Here is a 20,236-nt window from a genome sequence, read left to right as displayed (position 1 = left end):
TGTTTGGCTTAAATCCTGTATTCATTATGTAAACTCCTTTTTTTTTTTCCCACATAACCCTCCAAGGTTTGATGAAAAATAGATTCCTAAACATGTTCAACCTGTCAAACAGGAATAAAAGGTTCCAGTGGAAGCATAATGCTCCCTTGAAATAGGAGTGTTGTAGCTTGTTTGAGTGTATTTCACTCTTGGACAGAAATGAGATCATGTTTCATTTCAGGAAGATATATGTTTCAGGTAAGAGACTGAAACAAATCAACTTTCTATAGTTAACCGAATACATAGGAGAATATTTGAATTCAAATGTACTGTTAAAGACAAGTAGCTCTTTAACTATATTGTGAAATTAAATGGTAGATGAGTTTCAATTCTGAGTAGGTTTGTAAATATTCTCCAGAAGATATAGATCTTTCCTGAAAAACTGCACCTTGATGATCTCTTCTCTCCCTCTCTCCTTCCTTTTCTCCCTCTCTCCGAATGACCCCATAAATGGCGCTGATACAATTTCTTTTGTTTCATCTCTTACCTGCTCAATTTCATGTCTGTCAAAGTCTTGAGCCAATTTCGGTCACGTCTGCTGGTAGATTCCTTCCTTGTGCACGTTTTCTTCAGTGTATTGAATCAGTGTCTGTGGTCTATAGACTGTGTGCTGATGATGACAGCGTAAAGAAACTCTTAATGAGGGGTGGATATTCTTAACATGTGGGCTCCAAATTAACAAGAGTTCCTGCTGCAGGAAGCAGCTGTTTTGTTTCTGTTCTGTCACTCCATGCTGGCTCCTACCCTGTTCTATTTATGTATTGGTAGCTCACTGAAGGCTGATATGAACATGGTATAGTAACAAGTTATTCCCTCACATTCTTATCTGGCAATTAGATTTCTGATACTTGAGTCTGATGATAGAAATGATATATCCCACTTAAAAATCATAATATGCATGTGATACTGTTAAAATGCATTGTCGAATTGCAATATTGCATATCAAATAACAGAGAGGTTCAAGAGCATGTTGCCTACATTATAAATAACATCATCTATGTCATTAATCTGGAGAAAGAAATGATAACCCACTCCAGTATTTCACAGATAGAGGAGTCCGGCAGGCTCTAGTCCACAGGGTAACAAAGAGTCAGACACAATTGAGCATGCACATGCCACACACACATCATTAATAATATCAAGAGCTTGGATTTGAACCAAGGTTTTCTTACTCAATCTCAGGGGCTCTTTCCATGGCATGTGACTTAAGTTCATACATGTGTACCTGCCATTTGTACTATGTAGAAGGCAAGTCTGTGGAATGAGCCATAAGGAAAGAACATCATCTTGACTGATCTGGAAAAACAATGACACAGCTTCATCTGCTTCCTATGGAAAAGGACCATAGTAAGTAGGTGAGTTCACAGATGGAATTAACAAGCTCATATGTTGCCAGGGTGAAACTTCATTCCCTGGTTTCATGGGTTTTTTTGTCTGTCAGAGCTGAGATTCTTTGGTCATAAGGAAGTCTTCTTCAAGGAAGCAAAAAAGCAGTATAATTCTCTTGGAGCTTAGAAAAACTGATGCAATAGTCATTTTCTATCTAGAAAAGTACAGTATTGTATTTCTAACAATTATTGCCTTTTTCTTTAAATGTGTGATCTGATAAAGTGATACATAGGTAATCATAGCAGAAATGAACCACTATAATTATTTATGCATAAATCAATTATAACTATCATAAATCAATTATAAGCCATTAGCCATTAGTAATGCAGGAGACTTAAGATATGCAGGTTCAGTCTCTATGTCAGGAAGATCCCCTGGGGAAGGAAATGGCAACCCACTCCAATATTCTTGCCTGGAGAATTCCCATGAACTACAGTCTATGGGCTCACACAGAGTCAGACAACTGAAGCAATGTAGCACACGCATAGCCATTAGCAATAGTCCTTTTATGACACTTTTCCATTTCAAGTTATTATCATTTATTTTTTTTTTGTTGGATGGAATATTTTCAAGAATTATTTAGAGCTGCAGAATAAGCATGATGTGTATCTCTGAAATTCTCTTACACAAAATACTTCTTTTCTTGACAACTTTATTTCATATTTCTAAATGTCTTCCAACTTTATTGTGATTCTTTTTCTTGAGTTATTCAGAAATGCTTTTAAAGTTAAAAATGTGAGTTCTTTTGTAAACTATCTTTCTTTTAACTAATATTTAACTACTTCAGAGTCAGAAAGATTAGTCTATGTAATACTGGCTTTGAGTTATGTTAAAAGTAGCTGAATATATGGTCAATTCTTTTAACTAATATTTAACTACTTCAGAGTCAGAAAGATTAGTCTGTGTAATACTGACTTTGAGTTATGTTAAAAGTAGTTGAATATATGGTCAGTTTTCAAAAGTTATACATGCTTTCTTTAAAAACCTAGCTATCTATATCTGTACTTCTTCCTGGATATTATAAGGAACATTTAAAATTTAGGTAACCCAATCCAAATTTATACAGTCTTGCGGTCTAGTGTTTAATTATATCTATTTTGATCTTCCCTGGTGGCTCAGATGGTAAAGACTCTTCCTGCATGCAGGGGACCCAGGTTTGATCCCTGGGTCGGGAAGATCCCCTGGAGAAAGCAATGGTAATCTACCCCAGTATTCTTGCCTGGAGAATTCCATGGTCAGAGGAGCCTGGTGCACTACATTAGATGGGGTCACAAAGTGTCATACATGGCTCAGTGACTAACACTAGTGTTTAATTAGATCTATTTTGATCTCTGTATTAAAAATCACTACTATGTATACAACCGTTAGTTTAGAATTATCCATATATTTACTACAATCTATATTCATCATTCCTTTCAGAAAACATGATCCTTTTTTTTTGCTGTATTTCTTGAAAGACATGCATATGTTCCTCATCCGATTTATTTTCCTGATCATACTAGCTTCCTGTTTTGTTGTGATATTTTTGCTTAGGTATCATTCTGATTACTTCTTACAAATGCACAACTTTGAATAGGAGTGATTTAAATATAATAATCTTTTTTCATGAAAAAAATGTATTCCCTTTTTCCCATTTTCTATTTATATAGGAACTCTGCAAGATGTTTACATTCTTTGTGCTTCCATTTCCTCTAAAATGAAGACAATAATAATGCCTACTCAAAAGACTCTCATAAGGCTCATATTTGTATGAGGATTAAAGGGGTTAAAAGTAGAGCACTTAGACTAATACCTAACACATTCTAAGTTAGCATTCTTCAATGTTTGCAAATGTAATTATTAAATTACATTTTCTTCCTATTCAGCATTTCCCAGAACGTATGCTAAAGGACTATTTTCCAGAAAATATTAATGAGTGTGACTGGAAGAGGTGTGGCCATGTCTGGGTTTTCATCCTCCTCTGAACAGGACATAAAGTTAGGTTTGTGTTTCAGTCTGCACTAACCCTAGTACTTCATCCTCTGTCTACCTCTGACCCCTGTGACCAAGACCCAAGCCTGGTCAATCTAATCCCTGCTTCAAATGTTTAACCTGATGCCATTTGCTATGCAGAAAGTACATGTCTCCAGGAAGCCTCTATCCATATTCCCCATCCTGGAGGAAAAGTTCATTTGCTTAGAAAACACAGAAGCCAATATACTGAGAGAACCAAGGGAGAGAAAGAGAGGCTTAGTTGTGACTGTCCTCAATTCACATCACATTCCCTTCTGTATTGACTTCTGCCACTGTGACCAAGAGTCTTGACCAGAACAAAACTGTGCTTGAAAAGTATCCTGAGTAGTTTCAAAAGCATTGCAAACTCTAGCCCTTTACTGAAATTTTAAAAAAGTGAACTATGCTCTTGTGTGTGCTCAGTCATGTCTGAATCTTTGTGACCCCATGGACTGTATGTAGCCTGCCAGGATCCTCTGTCCATGGGATTCTCCAGGCAAGAATACTGTAATGGGTTGCCACTCCCTACTCCAATACTATGCTATCACAAAAGCCTCTATATACCTCTATAAGAATTTTATTTTAAAATTTTATTTAAAGAAAAAAGCATCCCTACCTTAACATAATAGCATTTCTCAAACATATCTGGACATTTTTTCTGACAACTTCTTGTAACAAATGACAAACCTGAGTCATAGAGAATAAATGTGTGCTTCATAGTAGTTTTGAAACCACTGATACAAGAGTCTCATGATTCCACATTATAGATCTTTACTCCCTATAGAATTTATTTTACAATTGTAATCCATACTTAATGGTGCTAAATTCTTTTTTATTCAAATAATTAACCAGGTGTTCCTGCCCCATCTAATTAGAGACCCAACATTTCCTTCATGTCATCAATTTTAAACTAAAATTGATATATACCAGGTTTTGTTCATGCATTTTCCCTTCTGCTTCCTTTTTGCCTAAGTCTAAATCCATTTAATTTCTACATTGTTTTAATCATTGAATCTTTAAAAGGTGAATTATTTTTCAAATCTCACCAATGATTTTTCTATCTTTTGCTTTACTTATACCAAAAGTACCATAGGATCAGCTTGTCAATTTCCTAATTAAGGGTTTTGAATTAATTTACAAATTCTTCCAAAGTTTATTTATATTTTAAAAATTTTAAACCTTCTCATGTTGAAATATTATGTCTCATATATACTAAGGAGTTAATATAGTCTTCATACATAAACACATAATCTATGCATAAAAATACTATTCTCTTTTCTAGCAGTTATATCCTCATTGATCTTATTGCATTAAATAAAATTCCTAAAATAATTTGATATAAGGAATAATTATCCTATTCTTGATTTGAAAGAGAAAGCGTTTAAGTGTTTCTTCATTTAAAAAATTTGGCTGTTAGTGTGTGCAAAGTATTTTTTGCATTTTTAAAGTATGTTCTTTTTATTCATAGTACACCATTTAAAAAATCATGAATGGGTAAAGAAATTAAATCCAAAAAAGTTTTTTCTGCTATGATTTATTAATTATTTATTAGAAGACTCATTCTTGGAAAGATAAAAGGGAAAATCATATAAAATATAAATACAAGATTTAATAGGCTTCCCTGGTGTCTCAGACAGTAAAGAATCTGCCTGCAGTGCAGGAGATTTGGGTTCTATCCCTGGGTTGGAAAGATTACCTGCAGGAGGGCATGGCAACCCACTCCAGTATTCTTGCCTAGAGAATCCCAAGGACAGAGAAGCCTGGTGGGCTACAGTGCATGGGGTTGCAAAGAGTCGGACACGACTGAGAGACTAAGCACAGAAAAATATTAATAAATTGAGTTGGTTACAAAATCCCAGAATTATCTATTAATTGACCTTTTTAAAAATATACACACAACACATTTTCTATATGCATAAATGTCCACATTTATTTTAAGGTCTTTAGAAACTGCAGCAAGATTATCTTGATGCATTTTTGCTTTATGTTCTATTTTCCTATCCTGCTTCATTTTGTGTTTGTGTATTTCTGTGTTTGAGCAACATACTTAGAAAAACTTTTAACCTTTCTCTGATACTTTTTGTTTCTGTTGCAAAAACCACACAACTGAAAATTACATATTTTAAATGTAATATGTTTTGCTTTTTAATGATAATACATTTATTTTTTAATAATAATTTTTTATTCCACATATCTGTACTTCTGTCATTAGAAATACCACTGAACTTACTTGCCTCATTCTAGCTTTCATTCTTAATACATACTTTTCCTATTTTCCTTATTATAGTGAAAATGCTATCAAATTTTTATTGTTCTGGTGGTTTGAAAATTATACACACTGCTCTTCAACTAATAATTATGTGTGGCACATTACAGTTATATATGTGTACAAATAATTGTACATGAACTTATTATTTCTTAATCATTGGTAAAATGAAAATAGCATATTTTAATCTCCTTTCTTCTTTTAAGGCAGAAAGTTTAGCATGCCTTTCAGTTTTGAAATAAGTCTATGGTTTCTCACCTAACTTATTAATACCAAATAATTTCTGAGATTTATTTAAATCTCCAAATTTAATCTCTTATTACATTTAAAATTTTGTTTATAATTATTTAGACTAAGTCAACATTAACTGGTCTTTACTATCTACTCTTAGGTCTCTAATCCTGAGTTTTTATTTTGATTAAAATTTTGTCAACTAGTACACCTTTCTCCAGTACTCTTGCCTAGAAAATCTCATGGACCGAGGAGCCTGGTAGGCTGTGGTCCATGGGGTTGCTAAGAGTCGGACACAACTGAGCGACTTCACTTTCACTTTTCACTTTCATGCATTGGGGAATGGCAACCCACTCCAGTATTCTCGCCTGGAGAATCCCAGGGATGGGGGAGCCTGATGGGCTGCCGTCTCTGGGGTCGCACAGAGTCGGACACGACTGAAGCGACTTAGCAGCAGCAGCAGCAGTACACCTTTTCCATTAGAAGTGTATAAAGATTTCTGAGCACTTACATACATGCAAATATATGTTTTAACTATTTTCACATATAAATGGCAAACTGAATGACATAAAACATAGTTACCCTCAACACTATGTAGCTGCTGTTCCCTTGTTTTAGGACAGCTAGTGTTTAAAGGTGAAGTCTATGCCTGGATGGTTAGATAGCTTCACTAACTCATAACAGACATGAATCTGAGCAAACTCCAGCAGATAGTGAAGCACAAAGGAACACTGTAGGCTCCAGTCCATGGCGTTGGAAAGAGTCAGACATGACTTAGTGACTGAACAACAACAACAATGTCCAGATTAACTTTCTTCCCTCCTTCTCTTCCTTTTCCCCCTCCTCTTCCCCTTGTCCTTTAATAAGTTAAAATATTTTACATATATCCTCAGTTTTTCCTGGTTGTATGTGTGCCATACAAGTATTTAGGTTTGATATGCATATTCAGAGCTTTATTCAATTCAGTTAGATTTTTTTTTTTTGGCAATCTTCAATGTTACCTCTATTTCATCTCAATAATATGATGTTAGATATCTTTTCTCTGCCTTTTGCAATTGCAAGGGTACCTCTTATTCATTTCTATCACTAGCTCCTTTTCTTCTGTATTCATAGAGTGGTTCTCAAAGTTTATCTCAAATTTTCATTTTCTTCTTTGTCATTCTGCTTTTAATGAATATTTTAAATGTTTGAATATCTAGTTTCTTTGCATGTCAATAGTTCATTGTTTTGTTTTTAACATATCTCTTTTTTCCATTTTCCTCCATATCTTCCTTCTTCATTTTATTGTTATATTACTTAAAAATTTATTTTTATCTTATTTCATTTAACACATTTCTTAATTTTATAAAAAACAAAAAAGCTTACATTTTTATAAAATTTACTTAGGGATATTATAGCATATGGCTCAGTGGTCAAAAATCAGCCTCCATTGCAGGAGACGTGGGTTTGATCCCTAGGTTGGGAAAATCTTTTGGTGGAGGAAACGGCTACTCACTCCAGTACTCTTGCCTAGAGAATACCAGGAATAGAGGAGCCTGGTGGGCGCTTGATCCTTGGGTTGAGAAGATACCCTGGAGGAGGAAATGGCAACCCACTCCAGTATTCTTGCCTGGAGAATCCCAGGGATAGAGGAATCTGGCAGGGTACAGTCCATAGGGTCACAAAGAGTCAGACATGACTGAAGTGACTTAGCATGGCATGGCATTGTAGCATATATTTTTCAAAAATAACTTATCCTCTAGTCTCTTGTTTGTTAGTCATTTTACTTCTAGCAGAATATTTTCATATCTTCTCTGTCGATTTTTTCCAGTTACTCATCCTTGAGGAATAAAGATTCTTTCCACTGATTACTCATAAATAATGTTTGTAAAAACTCTCTTTGTTTTCTTGGTTGCTGTTAGAACACGTTTCTCAGATTTTCAACTATAGAAATGGTAAGTGTGAACAGACTTAGTTTAACTACTGGTCTCTGGCAGTCACTTGATTTCTCTAAATTCTGGACTTCATCAATCTTGCTATCATGATTGACTACTTTGAGAAGGTAAGCATTTTTCTAGGTAATTCTAATCAATGTATATATAGTTTTTACACCAGAAGTGGTCTACCTTTGTACTTTCTTATGACACTCTCTTTGCTCACATTCTCAGATTCAGCAAACCAAATGCTTAGCCACTGTAGACTCTGATTATTTTGTATTACTACAAATTTTAGCCTTAGAAAGCATGTAGAAAGGAGGTTGGTAAAGTGGTCCTGAGTACAGATACTCTTTTTTTGGTCAGTTTGGGAGAGTTGTTCAGACTCTGAATCTCCAAGTCAGGCAGCACTAGGGAAATTGGTCGTTTCTTTCCCATTAGTTAGACTGGTAGATTTATTCTCCTTCAGATAATAAAGCAAGCCATATTCTAAAGATAATTAAGAAAGTGCCAGTCAATTTTTTCCCTTCTACTTCAGATTGATCTACTTGGTCTCACATAGGGTGAAAATCTGGGTAACCAAGTGAATGGTTGCCAGTCTTTGTTGCTGGTAATGCTGTACGATGAATAGACTTTGTCTTTTTGGTTTTAAAAATATTTGATTAATTTTTTAAGTCACATACTACCAGCCAGATGCCACCCTAAAGAAAGTCAACTGGACTGATTTTTTTAAATTTCTACATTCTTTCTTAGATTATTTTCCATTATAGGTTATTATGAGATATTGAATATAGTTCCCTGTGCTATACAGTAGGTCCTTGTTTATCTATTTTATATATATAGTGTGTGTGTGTGTGTGTGTGTGTGTATATATATATATATAGTGTGTGTGTATATATGTTAATCACAGACTCCTAATTTATCCATCACCCTCCTCCCCCTTTGGTAACCATAAATTTTTTTTCTATGTCTGTGAGTCTATTTCTGTTTTGTAACTAAATTCATTTGTATCAATTTTTTTTATTGCATATATAAGTGATGTCATGTGATTTGTCTTCTTCTGTCTGACTTACTTCACTTAGTATGAAAATCTTTAGATCCATCTATGTTGCTGGAGATAGTATCACTTTATTCTTTTTTATGGCTGAGTGAGAAGACTCTTCAGAGTCCCTTGGACTGCAAGGAGATCCAATCAGTCCATTCTGAAGGAGATCAGCCCTGGGATTTCTTTGGAAGGAATGATGCTAAAGCTGAAACTCCAGTACTTTGGCCACCTCATGCGAAGAGTTGACTCATTGGAAAAGACTCTGATGCTGGGAGGGATTGGGGGCAGGAGGAGAAGGGGACGACAGAGGATGAGATGGCTGGATGGCATCACTGACTCGATGGACGTGAGTCTGAGTGAACTCCGGGAGTTGGTGATGGACAGGGAGGCCTGGCGTGCTGCGATTCATGGGGTCGCAAAGAGTCGGACAGGACTGAACGACTGAAATGAACTGAACTGAACTGAATATCCCTTTGGGGCTTCCCTGGTGATTCAGCAGTAAAGAATCTCCCTGCCAATGTAGGAGATGTGAGTTTGATACCTTAGTTGGGAAGATCCCATGGAGAAGGAAATGACAACCCACTCTGGTATTCTTGCTTGGGAAATTTCATGGACAGAGTGGTTTGATGGGCTATATGCCACAGGGTCTCAAAGAGTTGGACACAATTTAGTGACTAAACAACAATATTCCTTTGTGTGCATGTATGCATACACACACCACATTTTCTTGATCCATTCCTCTCTTGATGGACACTTAGGTTGCTTCCATGTCCTGGCTATTTTAAATTGTGTGGCTATGAACACTGGGGTGCCTGTATCTTTTCAAGTTAGAGTTTTTGCCTTTTTCTGGATATGTGTCCATTAGTTGGATGACTGGATCATATGATAATTCAATTTTTAGTTTTTTAAGGAACCTCCATATTGGTCTCCATAGAGGCTGTACCACAGATATACATTTTAAATGATTAAAATAAAATATGGTTATTTTAACCATATGTATATATTAAATATCTCAGAGGAATGCCTCATGTTATAGCTCTCTGTACGTGAATGGCACAATAAACAAGTCCTTAGAAGCATTAAAGGTAACAATATATTTATATTATCATATTATTATTGGTTTCTCCTACACTTGGCTTATAAAACATTTCTGAGATCTTTCTCTTAACTATTATTCAAATAAAATTCATCATGTGCTTTGCTGTGCTTAGTCATTCAATCATGTCTGACTCTTTGTGACCCCATGGACTATAGCCCACCAGACTCCTCTGTTCATGGGAATCTCCTGGCAAGAATACTGGAGTGGGTTGCCATTTCCTTCTCCAATGCATCTTCCCAACCCCAGGATTGAACCCAGGTCCCCTGCATTGCAGGTGGGTTCTTTACAGTCTGAGCCACCACAGAAGCAAAAATTCATCATATCAATAATTTTGTCAAAGATTCAGTTAAAATTTAGATTTCTTACATCTTGTGGTAATGATTACTAAGTATCAGTAGGTAGAAATCTCTTCAATATCTATGATATTTTGAATATTTAATTCACCTGGAAGTTTAATTTACCCACTGAAAAACACAGACACGTTTCTAGCTATTAGAACAGTTGATGGGTACCACATGGTGTGATTCCCTCCTCCTCCCCTTCTGCTGCATCCATGCAGACTGCAGTAATGGAGCATCATTGCTTTCTGAGTTCTGTTCAGTCTCACAATTCTCAAACCATGTCCTGAAAAGCCACTACCATGTGATGATATTTTATTTATGAGATAAAACTATTTACCACTTCAGTTTCAAGTCCTTATTAGGGTTCCCCCAAAGAAGAAACTGTTATTGACTTGTTTCTGCTACTTTCCATTCACAGCCAAAAGAAAAACCATTTGCATGTATAGAAAAAAATGTAAATTATATTAGTATATAACAATGAAGCTTAAGCTAGATGAGACAGCAAATATCACAATTTTTGCTTTTTTATATTTAAAATATTAAAAAACCTAGATTCAGGTTTAGGAAAAGGCAAAATAGAAAAAACTTATTTATTGGAGGTTATCATAGAATAAATATTTGCTGTAGGTTCATCGAACATGGTTAGCCCCTAGAATGGCCCTAAGGACTATCGTTGTTTTCCAAGAAAATATTAATATTTAAGGATTAAGTTCATGGGTCAGGTAAAACTTACAGTAGTCCAAATTATTTGGACCAAGATTCTGTGAAATGTAGCCTAATTATATGTGGCTCCCAGGTAGTTTCCCTGGCGGCTTTAATAGTAAAGAATCTGCCTGCAATGCAAGAGTCCTGGGTTTGATCCCTGGGTTAGGAAGATCCCCTGGAGAAGGAAATGGCAACCCACTCCAGGATTCTTGCCTGGAGAATCCCATGGACAGAGGCACTTGGTGAGCCCCAGTCCATGGGATCGCAAACAGTCAGACACGACTGACTGACTAACATTTCAGTTTCATTTTTTTTTTATTTTATTTTATTTTTAAACTTTACATAATTGTATTAGTTTTGCCAAATATCAAAATGAATCCGCCACAGGTATGCATGTGTTCCCCATCCTGAACCCTCCTCCCTCCTCCCTCCCCACGAGACAGCAAAAGAGACACTGATGTATAGAACAGTCATTTTTTCATTTAGATGTGGCTCTGACAGTAAAGAATCTGCCTGCAATGTAGGAGACCCGGGTTCGATCCCTGTGTTAGGAAAACCCCTGGAGAAGGGAATGGCTACTGACTCTAGGATTCTTGCCTGGAAAATACCATGGACAGAGGAGCCTGGCGGGCTATAGTCCATGGGGTCACAAAGAGTCCAACAGGACTCAGTGACCAACACTTTCACTTTCATACAACTGTTTATACTTTAGTTCTAAATAGTCTGAAAGAACAGAGAACAATCTATTGTTGGTATTTTATGATGAAAATATATAATGTTCCATAAATACAAATCCCTTTAAAGAATGGTCTTGTATTCTAAACATGTAACTTCAATATGCTTCAAGTTCTTTACTAAAAACATAGCAGTATTTGCCATTATTAAAAAAAATATTCATGATACTCCAATTAAAAAATAAATTTTAAAAATTAAATTAAAAGTTTAAATTTAAAAATTTAATTAAAATTAAATTAAACATAATTTTAAGAACTTTGCTGTTTTTCATCATTCAGTCATGTCTGATTCCTTGAGATCCCATGTAGCCTGCCAGGCTCCTCTGTCCCTGGTGGTTTTCAAGGCAAGAATACTGGAGTGGGTTGTTATGTCCTCTTCTAGGTGATCTTCCCAACCCATGGATCAAACACAGGTCATCTGCATTGCAGGCAGATTCTTTACCACCTGAACCACCAGGGAAGTCAAATTTTAAGAACTGGAGTTGAATAATTAACTAATGTTTTGTATTCCATAATCCCTCAAAGTAAGAGGAGTAACAGAAATCCATACGTATAAAATATGTAGTGAGAGGTATTTCTTTGGTTGAGATTTAATCTGTGCAAGATGCACTGTTGATTTCTTAGCCTCTTCACTTCCTTTTCCAAAAAGTAACCCTGGCTCTCCAAGTACTCTGCTTCTTTGCAGTTCTGTGGAAGTTGTTCATTCTCCCATGGCCATTGTATCGAGAAGAGGAGACAAGTACAACCAGGATCCCATAACATTTTGCTCTCCTACTAATGTCCCTTCTCTTACTGCCATCCCCTGACCTTGTTTTTCCACATCCATTAAAGACTTTTGCTCCTAATTGCAGCTGGTTCAGCATCTTCATTTTGCATTCTAACTACAGGCTGTCCAGAGAACTTCAATTTCCTCCATCATTTCTCTTTCTAGTAAAAGAATATCTGTGCTTCTTCTGGTCTCCTGGCAACACAGTAAGGAACTTCATTCCCCAGGCTTCCTTGCAGATATATATTGAGGCCAATGAAAGTGAGCAGAAGGGTTATGTGCAACTTCATAATAAGGTTCCTGAAAGGAAGTCACTTGCCTTTCACTGCTTTCTCTCTTATCAGGATCAAAAGTGGAGAAAATGAAGTGACAGTGGCTTACAGTTCCTCTTCCTACCTTCCAGACTATTCTGTACCTTTTCTTTTTAGATTCATTTATTAAATATTGGTTTCCCCCCACAATGCGATTCCATTCTCAGATTCATTTATAGCTATTTTAGTCCTCAACTGCTCCTTAGACAAGGCTCATGGGTCCAGCTACAAAATTTATCTCCTGAATTGAAGATTACATATGCAAATACTTATTCAGCATCTTCACTTAGATTTGTACAAGTCCTCAAGTTCCATATGGCCAATAAATCTGGGTACCCATTCCTTTTTTAAAATGCATGATATTACCAACTACATAAACTAAATATTTAGCTTAATGTACTATTATAAATAAATTGAACAACCTTCTGACTACCCTATATGTCAAGAAATAAGCATTTTTTGCCACCCCAAAAACCTCTCCAACCCCTCTTACAATACCCTTCCTTCCCCAAGAAAAACAGCTCTTCTGATGTCACATCTGTACTTTTCTACATAGTTTCATCATTGAAATGTGTATCCCTAAAGTCTATGGCTTTGTTTTACAGTCTCTATTCCTTTGGAGGGGTGCAGGAATGGGCTTTTACAGTCTTTTTAAATTGATGTATTTCATCTCTGTTTTTTGTCCTCTAATTTATTTGCAGAAGAATCTAGCTTAATTTTCTATATCAGTTTCCATCCTGACTTAGTTCTATCCTGTACCCTTGTCCATGGTCACTGGATCTAGAAGCATACGTAGATCGATTAAGATTAGATTTTGTTGGCAAGACTTCATGGTAGTTTTGAACTCTTAAAGAGAGCACAAAATGCTAGCTACTCCTCTTTTTGTGACATTAGCAGCCACCAATGCTAGATGCCTAGATTTTATAATTCATGACTTACTGTAAAATATTGATAACCTGGCTTCATCATTCTTTCTTCACTTATCTTTTGCAGTACTTGTACAAAGAGAAACTTTGCCTCATTTATTACTTAGATCACTTCATATTATTCATAACATTTTTTATTATTTCAAATCCTTTCATATTATTACTTAGATCATTTCATATAAAAAAGGACAAAACATGTTTTATTGTGTAGTTTATTAGTCCTGTGTTGTACAAAGGCAATCAATTCGTTGTAGGTATGAATGTGTATCATTATGAATTCGTGCATCTAACATGTTTGATATGTTTTCATCCATTTCAGTTTATTATACTTTTTGGACAATGTAAGCCTTTTCAAGTTGGCTCTCAACTTCAGTTGGTGCATCCTTATATTCTGTGACAACCTCCTTATTAAAACTAGAATAATAGGATTTTCTAGGCTCATGTTTGGAGAAGGCGATGGCAACCCACTCCAGTACTCTTGCCTGGAAAATCCCATGGATGGAGGAGCCTGGTAGGCTTTAGTCCATGGGGTCACTAAGAGTTGGACACGACTGAAGCGACCTAGCAGCAGCAACAGCAGGCTCATGTTACATTACATGCCGTTTTCTCAAAGACAGGTGGTACTTCAAGTAGCTTTGTTTCTTTTCATAGAAAGTGGTATTTTTATATCACAGCCTGGATGGTAGAGATGCTCGCTGCTGTTAGGATGGGCTTTATTTCTAGACTTTTCCAATGAAGAAAACTATAGATAAATAAATGTGATTTCTTTTGAAAAAAAATCTGATGAGTTCATTCTGATGCTTTCAGTTATAATTCTATACTTCTGAGAATACTGGTTGTTTTACCAAGCATTACACACAAAGTATTATAAGGATAATAATTCTAACACAGTCACCATGTGGTTAATAAAAACTCTTCCAAAAATGTGTACATGTTCTCTTCATTTTCCCTACCTTTTACTAAAGTTGAATTCTATCTACATTTTCAGTGCAGCCATACTAAACTGCCTCCTATATCCCTCATCTATCTGAGTTCTTCAAGATACTATGTGCATATTTAATGCTCATCAGTAGTCTCAACGTTGATGTATCTCCATCTTTTTGATTACTCTGAAGTTTATTCTTCAGTAGCTTATAAATAAAAAGTCCATAAAAACAATACTCCCTAAGCTCTCATGTGACCATGACAGTTAGAGGAATTTTAATTTGGAAATCAGTTAAGTGAAGACATATTTTTGGTTCCCAATTTCTTTCCTTGTATCTCTTAAACAGAAGAGTCAATTATCCACTTGGCACAGGTGTTCCTGCCATAAAACCTGATGACAATTCTCTTTCCATTTATGTTACAAGACTATGTTAGTCTTTCTCATGCTCTAACACACTCTGTTCCAACAGAGTATCTTTTCACATCTTCATTTTTCTTCCATCTTTCATCTTTCTTTTGTATTTCATAGTTTCTTTTATCCCCTCTTTCCTATTCTTATTTTTCTTTCTTCCTATTTTTCTTCTTGACTTTTTAAAAATAATAGTCTCTGTCTGGAAAACCAAGGACCTCCTCTTCCTTTTGCCAAACCTGTCTGGAAAACTGCTCCTTTTTTTCTCTTAGTTTAGGAGTCATCTCTTCCTGAAACCCTTCTCAATCCACTTTGATAAATTGCAACTGTCTTTTCCTAATGTTGTTACTTAAAATTTAATGTAAAGTATTTCTCTGGAAACCAAGTAAATTATTGACAGAACCCTCTAATTTACTCATTCATTACTAATAGAACACTCAAGGTTGTTGTTTAGTCACTCAGTTGTGTCTGACTCTTTTGCAACCCCATGGATTATAGCCCTGCAGGCTCCTCTGCTCATGGGACTTCCTAGGTAAGAATAACTGGAGTGAGTTGCCATTTTCTTCTCCAGAGGATCTTCCTGACCCAGGGATCAAACCCATGCCTCTTGTATTGGCCAAACATTCAATAACAGAGACTTAAATAAGGGATGGGGATCTACGTATTAGTTGCAAAAGCAGGCAAAGAAAACAGCAGCCACTACTGCTTAAATCACATAAAATTTTTTAGTCCTAATTTTTTCAGAATAGATTTGTCTAATAGGCGAAACACTGCTAGTTCTTCCCAAATACCACTTGGCTGTATTTATGGAGCCCCTTCAGTTCAGTTCAGTGACTGAGTGTCGTATTTCAAGGGTTAACCGGATTGGGTCTGAAGATTTCCTCCCTTCAGGGTTGGTGTCATATTCCCTGACTCTCTCTGTCCTGCCCTGAAACAGGCTTCATTCCCACTAGGTAATTTCCCCCAAAGCTGTTACTCAGAGCTGGAGGCTGACTTTCCATTGTCATGTTTATTCTTAAGACACACTCAGAGGAATTGAATGAATTACTGCTTCAACTGCTTTATCATGTTTGAGGCTAAAACCTTAACAATACTTAGGAATTGAAGTATTCTTGAAACCAGTGCTCAGTGACCTGAACAAAACATACCCAATATATAAACCTTAAATATATCCTTTATGAATTTTACTTCTGCACTTTCTAAAGCAAAATAATCTTAATGATGTTCTATATGAAATTTCACAAAACAAAATGAAGACTTTGTCTATTAAAGCCATTCTCATACATCTGTATTATAAATTTATGTCTGTGAAACACTTGAGGGCAAGAGCTGTGCTTTATCTTTTTTATATTCCCAGTGCTTTGCACAGTACTTGACACAATGTATTTTAAAACACATACTGAATAAATAAATGTGCAAATGAGTAAATAGAGGTGTGAATAAATGAATTGATATTTTCAAGTCAATATCCCTTAAAAATAAGCATAAGTGACAGCTTCAAATTTTCCACATAAAAGTGCTTGAGGCAGTCTAATAGGAAGTGTCTTCTATAGGATTATACATTAATAAGAAAATGTCAATTATTCACATAAAAAGGCACCTGATAGAGACTCCTTGGAAATTAATGTTTTTCCTAAGTATCTCCTGTCTGTGCTTACATGAAAATAATCAGAGCTCGTGAAAATAGTATGTTCACCTTACCACTCAATTACAAATTGGAAATGGAAAAAGTAAGGTAATGCAAATTTTATACATAATATGCTTTAATTATATATATCATTAAATTATATACAAATAGTTAGAGTCTTCTCTGTATTTACTCAGAAAATTGAGCTGAGAAAGATCATATTTATGTCTATCTAAAATAGTGTCTGTATGACATATAAAATTGGCTCATAAGATGGAGAGATGGGAATTTCAGACCATGCGGCCAACTCAGACTTTTCTCAGAACCCAGGTTTGCTGCTACAGGTAATGTGGACTTGCCCTCCACCTTGCTGAAATACAGATGGCTTAGCTTGGTTATGCTTTGACATGCCTTATGCTGGCACAATCTTTATCTCCCAAGACATGAATATGTATTTTAAAAACTGCTAAATTTTCAACACGTTACAACTTGCTATCTGAAACAAAAATCATGTTCCTTCAATGTCATAATTTACTCCCTCCACCCTCTTCTCATCTTGTCCCTGCAGATATAGTGATTCAGTAATGCAGCCAGAACTTTTTGGATCAAAAACAGACAATTTTCAGAAAGGTTCTTTGTTCTTTTGTAAAATAAACATCTTTTTGTTCCCATTCTGAACACTGGGGCTATTTGGATGATATTTGCATCTTAGGAGATTTACAGAGTGGAAGCTGCTCGTAGGGGCTGCCCTTTCTCTGAGAGGTACCCAGGTTTTGTCTTTACTTGTTCTTTGAGGGCAATTGAGCATTTAGTCTTCAATAAAAACAGATCTCTTGAAAGTCAAACTGAATAGGAAGTTATAAGCTATTGAAGAATACAAATTTGTCATTATTAACACTTTTGAACTTCCCTGTTTGAATTTAGCTGGACTTACCAACAAAGACTGGGGAAACGTTTTTGTGTGGTCTGCTATCCTTCTTCAAGTCCCTGATTTTCCAATCCATTCATTAATCACATTCCAGTTTTCATGTTGTATCGATTTTCTGTTGCCAGTGTAACAAATGATCACAAACTTAAGTGACTTAAAACCACACAAATTATCATACAATGTTATAGGTAGGAAATACAATGCAAGTGTCACCGTGCAAAAATCAAGGTGTTATAAGGGATGTGCTCCCTTCTGGAGGCATCTGGGGGAAATCCATTCCCTTCCCTTCTAGCTTCTAGAGGCTGCTCACATTGCTTGGCTCATGGACCCCTTACTATATCTTCAAGGCCAATAAAATCAGGTTCAGTCCTTCCTGAGTATCACTCTGACCTCTTCTTCCTTTAAGTATCCTTGTGATTGTATGTGTGTGTGTGTGAGGGTGTGTGTGTGTGCGCACACTCAGTCCCTCAGTCATGTCTGACTCTTTGTAACCCCATGGACTGTAGCCCACCAGGCTTCTCTATCCATGGGATTTCCCAGGCAAGAATACGAGAGTGGGTTGCCATTTCCTCCTCCAGGGGATCTTCCCAATCCACGGATTGAACCTGGGTATCCTGCATTGGCAGGCAGATTCCTTACCACTGTGCCAAGTGGTAAGCCCTCTTGTGATTGTACTGATCCTATTCAGGTAATTTCCTAACTTAAGGTCAGATGATTAGGAAACTTAACTACATTTAGAGCCTTGATTCTTCTTCATCGTGTAACCTAACATATTCACATGTTCCAGGGATTAAGATATGGAAATGCTGGAGGAGGGGGGCATTATTTTACCTACCACAGAGTTTTCTCCTATAATTCGACAGAGTGTTATTTAAATCAGGAACCAACAGCCATGTCATCCCTATTATGACATATTTGATGCCATGTAGTATATATATAATAGGGCTTCCCAGGTGGCGCAGTGGTAAAGAATCCACCTGCTAACATGGACATGCGGGTTTGATCCCTGGGTTAGAAAGATACCCTGGAATAGGAAATGGCAATCCACTCCAGTATTGTTTCCTCGAAAATTCCATGGACAGAGGAGTCTGGCAGGCTACAGTCCATGGGGTTGCAATGAATTGGACACGACTGAGCAATTCAGCATGCATGCTAGCACATAGTATGTATAATTCTCAAAGTCAAGGTATATGACTTTTAGTTATTTTATGCATTACTTCCTAATGCAGACTGCATACATTTACCAGGTGGCACTCAATCGCATTTTTATTTATTTTTAAACTAAGATATAGTCTATCTTCTGGACTGTCATGGTAAAGAGGAGACATAAAATTATTAGGAATTTCTTAAAATCACCAAATTTAATATTATAAAAGTGGATCTGGATGTGGTTTCTGTTTTATTACCTTTTCAATACGAATAAGTATTTATCATTCTCCTTTATCTCACTATAATGAGATTTTTTTCAAAGAGGGCTTCTCACTCATTTCAAGTTTCAGTGCTGTGAGAAATGGATGGAAAATATTATTATTAATAAAAATGTTTACGTTTCCAACTCTTTTCAGCAAAGATAGTTTGAATTAAGTTAATGCTGTCTTTCAGTGCCTAAATTCCGGCATGCTCCAGATGTTACATTAGTATGGAATTATCACTCACTTGCTTCTTTTTAATTCCCATTTAAAACAAATCTATGAACACAAACTCTTAGACATTGGGTAAGTTGATTCACCTTTCTGTGCCTCAGTTTTCGCATTTGTTAAATGGCAGTAATAATATCACAGGTTGAGAGGATATGTTAATTCATATAAACAAAGCAGTCTATTGAGTACTGCGCTAGACTGGGTGCTCAAAAGATGTTCAGAATCATTATTATTAATAACACCCAGGTGGTACAGCTTACCTGAATCTTTAATTTCAGCATTATACCACTGATATTTCATTTAAAGACTTCCCCTGTGGCTCTAGAAAAAAATTTAAAATAATTAAAAAACACTCAGTTCATTTGAAATACCCCAAAATTTAAAAAGTCAACATGATATAGCCATATTTACCACATTTAAGCTAAGACAAGACACAGCAGGCTAGACTATGGAAGACTAGAACAGATAATAACTAGATATTAACTACGGTTGTCAGAGGAAAGTCACACTTGCTGGAAAATTCTGACTTCCATGACAGAGACAGAAGAGAGTGTATCAGTTCAGTTCAGTTCACTCAGTTGTGTCCGACTCTTTGCAACCCATGGATTGCAGCATGCCAGATCTCCCTGTCCATTGACAACTCCTGGAGTTTACCCAAACTCACGTCCATTGAGTCAGTGATGCCATCCAACCATCTCATCCTCTGTCATCCCCTTCTCCTCCCACATTCAAACTTTCCCAGCATCAGGGTCTTTTCAAATTAGTTAGTTCTTCCCATCAGGTGGCCAAAGTATCGGAGTTTCAGCTTCAGCATCAATCCTTCCAATGAATATTCAGGACTGATTTCTCTTACGATGGACTGGTTGGATCTCCTTGGCAATCCAAGGGGCTCTCAAAAGTCTTCAGCACCACAGTTCAAAAGCATCAATTCTTTGGCACTCAGCTTTCTTT

General features: G+C 36.2%; 1 protein-coding gene across 3 annotated transcripts in view; it reads left to right on the top strand.

The window, feature by feature from the left end:
- PIK3C2G (phosphatidylinositol-4-phosphate 3-kinase catalytic subunit type 2 gamma) overlaps window positions 1-20,236 on the top strand; it is a 669,174-nt gene that overhangs the window by 198,517 nt on the left and 450,421 nt on the right. Inside the window, exon 1 of one of the 3 annotated variants that reach the window (XM_061417724.1) lies at window positions 124-237. The exons of the other annotated variants lie outside the window; for them this stretch is intronic. The gene's annotated coding sequence lies outside the window, so the exon portion shown is untranslated. Of the gene's footprint in view, window positions 1-123; window positions 238-20,236 lie in introns of those variants that run through there. 3 annotated transcript variants of the gene reach the window in all.

This window comes from Bos javanicus, chromosome 5 (assembly GCF_032452875.1).
Source record: "Bos javanicus breed banteng chromosome 5, ARS-OSU_banteng_1.0, whole genome shotgun sequence".
NCBI lineage: Eukaryota > Metazoa > Chordata > Mammalia > Artiodactyla > Bovidae > Bos > Bos javanicus.
The sequence above is the reverse complement of the archived record's forward strand: the minus strand, read 5'-3'. Positions and strand labels throughout refer to the sequence as shown.